General features: G+C 30.7%; 1 long non-coding RNA gene across 1 annotated transcript; it reads left to right on the forward strand.

Moving 5' to 3' along the window:
- The first annotated feature begins 1196 nt into the window (after window positions 1-1196).
- LOC111615553 lies at window positions 1197-2327 on the forward strand. Its single transcript, XR_002755092.1, has 2 exons — window positions 1197-1308; window positions 2009-2327. It is a non-coding gene; the product is annotated as an uncharacterized LOC111615553 (long non-coding RNA).
- Window positions 2328-5052: the final 2725 nt, after the last annotated feature.

Here is a 5052-nt window from a genome sequence, read left to right on the forward strand (position 1 = left end):
TCGTGTCGCCGAACCAGGACACAGATCGAACTTTAATTAAATCAAAGTCACCTGACTTTTTTCCCACACTCAACGGAGGATAAAAAGGGTTCGAACTCGAGTCTCGGTTGGACATACGATAGCTACACGCGAGAACTATCCGTTTTTCTCTCTGGGAACAGAACTCGTATTAATGTTATATCGCCTTACTATGTAACTTTGTTACGTTGCGTCTGTAATCTCTTTCTTGTTTGTATTAAATGTGTTAAGTTTATTTAAATAGTTGTAGTAACTCGTGTATCGCCGACACCTCATCGAAGACCTCGCTGACCCTCCCGCTCGCTCAAATACTAGGAAACCATAAATTGAGCCCGTGAGCGGACTCACCATCTCGACGTCGGGGAAGAGGTTAAATCTCGCACCTTAAATATTCCTGATAAAAAGTTCATCTTCATCGTATAAACCTGATTTATAAAATGTAAGTATTACGAGAAATTAATTATTTTGACATCGTCACAATGTCGGGCTGTAATTTTTAAACATATTTTTAGTTTATTTAATTTAAAATATATGCTCTCTACCTAAAATGAGTAGTGGCTTGCCATTCACACAATACTTTTCTGTTAGGAAAGAGGTCGTGCCGGTCATCTATCTATCACATTTTAGAGGATAATATTAATTGAAATAAAATGACTCCTGCTTCGTATCAGCCATCCGTATACAGTTAATTAGGGCCGCGTACGTTTACGCTTGTCCTTGTTTTGAATTTCAGGTTCCATACTTCGCTCTTAAAATTAAAAAAGACAGACAGCCGGAGAGTGGGTATTTATAGTTTTACAATTTTTTCAGATTTCAGTTTAATAAATATTAGTAGAACTTTGTTGTATGTTTGTTTAGGTTAAGTTTTCTATTGTGACTTATTATTAATCTATAGGCTTCTATGTACATCATGAAGTCTTAAGTTATGGTATTTGGCATTCATATGAATTATACGACGTATCGTTATACAACTGATTAGAAACAAACAGATATTTTCTCATATTTCAAAAATATTATTAAAATAATAATTATTATTGTCAGTTTTTTATTAACAAGAAATGTTCAAATTATTTTATTTTGTTCGCTGAATCGTATTTCTTAATGGACTTTGTCATTAGTAATTTAGTAGAGTAACATTTAACGAAAATATTTATAAGAACTAAATAATTTATAAACTTTATTAACATTTTAAAAGTCACTGAGTGTTAAATAAAGTACCTTGTGCATTTCGTAAACTACAAATGGACAGATGGACAATTTTTACATTGACCTTACTTACAACAGTACTCGGTAGTATTTACTTTATCATTTATCTTTTATTTTTATTATTATTTCCTTGTTAGTCTGTAGTAAAAAAAGTCTTAAGGATAAAATTTTAGATTTAGTTTAGCTTTAATTTACAATTTACAAGAAATCGCTACAAGTGTTGCTTCTGCAAATCTTCTGATGTAGCAAAATTATTTATATGTTCCATTCTTAAAGAATTTTTCTGCCTGTTTTAAAGTAATAACATTATAATTTTCTGCTGAACAAAAACAATATTGTTTCATTAATGTTTAATAGATTATTTATCATTTACTTCGCTGTAGTGTATGCTAAATTGTAGTAGTATACTATCTCATAGCAGTAATTTAATAATTTTATCACTAAAAGTTATTTCACGTGTCAAAAGTAAACATAAATGTACAAGGTGTATATGCATTTGGCAATTCGTTTGCGTGTTTTTTTCATTGATACATCAGCATTTGAACTGGTCTATAAACATTAAACACCTGCAAGTCTCTATATTACTATAAAATTATTCCTCTAGACGCTGAATGAAAGGTATAGGTTTATTAGAGACATAACATTAGATTAATTTAAATACTTAACAGAATAAATTAATGTTAGAAAAACGAGGATAAAATCAATTTTTAGTTAGTTCTTTTATATTTTTGAAAATATTTTCTTTACATGAATAAATAAAAATGTAACTTTTTTTATTTTATAGGTACAGAAATCACATATGGAGAAGCCAAAGGAGCATATCCTATATCAGTAGATTGTACCTATTATAAATGCTTAAATCTTGGAGTAAACGATCACTGTAAAGACGTTTGCAAACATCATTTTGGAGGTTACGGATATTGTTATGCATTCAAATGTTATTGCGAAGAATTAAATCCAAAATATGCTCATTATTATATGAGATTTATGCAAAGAGATCAGGCAGATAATTAATTATAAAAAAATATGTGTATTATTAATAAAAATGTACGTCGATATATAATACGCGAACATTATTGCAAATAAAAATAAAGTATTTAAAATTTGTTCTTAATTAATTATATTCAATAATATAGTTTGAGAAGCAACGAATTATACATTTAGAAGACTATGAGAAATTTAAACCATCAAATTACTGCAGAACTCAAAACAGTAAACTTACAATTAACAGGAAAGTAACATCTGACAGAATTTTTAAACAATTAAACCAGTTTTACCATTTTAGTTTTCTGGCTGTCATGTATTTAACACACGAAAGTGTTAGAATCGTGTCGAATTTACAAAGTTCGAGAGGGTCAGAGGTAAAGAAAAATCGAGTGTCATATCTGGACGGGGTCGGATTTAATTAAAATTTTAATTCTTATTAAAATTCATAGCATTTTTAATAATTCATTTTTACTGTCAAAAATTACACTTTTTTTATTGGAGTTAATAATATAAAGGTTTTTAATTAAAAATAAAATCTGACAATAGAAAAAACATTAAGCAACCGGTTAAGCAACTTGTTGGTCTGCAGCATATTGTTTAGCATTTGATTAAGTATTTTCTATTACTGTATATTTTCATTTATTTACTAGCTGCAAGGAACCGCTTCGCTGGGTTTTTATTTGTGGGCAAAAAGTAACGATAGTAAAGATTAAGATAATTACATTATAGCCAATCTTACCCGTTTTCACAGAATGCAAGAATTAGGTCCCACGTTTCCAGACTAATTAGAGACCTGGTCTCGAATCTATTGCTGAACGTCTCTTGTTCACGTCAAGTCAAACGAACTATTTTCAACGTTTCTGGATCGCTTACAATCGTTCTATAATCGAACCAATATTCGAAATTTATGTTCGAATTCAAATTCGAATATTGTTCGAATTAAATTCGAACAAATTCGAACATAAAATTCGAAATAGAAAGCTACTTTAAACCACTATCAAGCCTATATCTCCCGCCCCCTTATAGCTATCAAGACGCAACCACCATAGTGCACGAATGGAGACTTGGGGCTACTACCACATACAAACACCATTCATGTGCGATGTGGAGTTTTGGCTCAAAAGTGAAATATAGGGACACACACGTCCATTTATATATATATATATATATACTAGCTGTTACCAGCGGCTTTTCCCGCGCGGATTTTGCAAGAAAACCCCATTTATATTCAGTATTTCAACAACCATAGATATTATTATATAACACCTACCGCTGAAAATAATGAAAATTGCCGAGAATCAAACGAACTGTTTTCAATTTGATCAATTTTCTGAAACGTTTACAATCGTTTTATAATCGAACCAATATGCAATAACAAATTCGAATTTAAAACGGTTCGAACATTTTTAAAATCGAAATACATAAAAATATTTATAAGAATGTCTGAAATGTTATTAATTTAATACACCTAAGTACTCGATGAAGACTAAACTTTCTCACTCTCCCTCTCCCGTTCGCGGGGGGATTTCGAAAAATCCCTTCTTAGTGTGCCTTCCCATTGCATACCCTATTAAAACGCAGTTAGGAACAAAAAATTGCATCTAAAATATTACAGTAGAAGCCACTTTTCCGGTTAAGGCTTAATGCTCTCCGTCTTTCCCCACGCGGGAATTTTGAAAAATCCCTTCTTAGTGTGCGTTTTCATGACGTACCCTAACTGTGTACCAAATTTCACCTCTTTAGGTTCAGCGGTTTGCTCTGGGCGATAATGAATCAATCAGTGACTCAGTCGGTCAGGACAAGTAATTTTATATATTTAGGTATAGATTTTGATTTGTAATGCAAATGTTATTTTTAAATTATATTTTTTTAAGTTGTGGAACTCGTTGCTAAATTTCTTTTAATATTTTTTCTCAGAAACATATCACAGTTAAGGTTGTTAAATTTAAAATATTATACAAATTGAAAATTATATTTAAATTTTAAATTTTCGAAACAAGAGTAAAAAAAAATTTAAATGTTCAGATTAATTTTCAACGTTACTAATAGTATTCTCTTTCTAATAAAAAACCCGAAAGTCTCTTGAGGCACAGGTGAAAATTTATAGCCTTGTTTATAACCCTATTATTTCTCATCTGTCTTCACCAGGAGAAGTTGGATTCTTAAGGAACCCAGATCAGAATAGATAAACGTATTTTCTGCCTAATATAGTGTATATTAAACACTATTTACATATTATTCCAACGAATTTTACAACAGTCCGATAAAATAAGCTATTATTTACACGTTTTTCTCTTATTACGTAGCAATGAGAAGTATCGAGTTTCGCGAAAAATTTTATGGATGCATGCTTCTGATAAGACACTTACTAGTCTAAATAAAGTGAGTTAACATTAAAATTCGCAAAATTAGAACTAAAAAAAGAAAATGAAGAATTCTTAACGTTGGTTTACATTTTGACTCCATTACATAGTCTTAAAAAGTGTAGTTTTTGGCAGAAAACTCTCAAGTGAATAGTTCTGAAAAAATGCTTATGAGCTTAATTAGAGTAAGTCAAGATAGGAATAACCAACCGGAGCTTAAAAGGCGTTTTAACAAGCTAATTAATAACAAAAATCTCTCTCGTTGCTTTACTATAGAAGGGAAGAGTTTTGCAGGAATATTTATTGCTAGAAGGTGGTAAGAAGTAATTTATAGCTTGGAATCGAGTCAGACAACGTAGACAAAAGAGCCATTACAAGCTTAAATCGCGACAAACTAGAGTACAGTACTACAGTTGTTTTCTTTCAATTAGATAGCTTCTGCTACTGAAGAAATCCGAAAATTACTGATTGCTTGTGA

Source organism: Centruroides sculpturatus, unplaced genomic scaffold (assembly GCF_000671375.1).
Source record: "Centruroides sculpturatus isolate CEXI.00-Female unplaced genomic scaffold, Cexi_2.0 scaffold2427, whole genome shotgun sequence".
NCBI classification, from domain to species: domain Eukaryota; kingdom Metazoa; phylum Arthropoda; class Arachnida; order Scorpiones; family Buthidae; genus Centruroides; species Centruroides sculpturatus.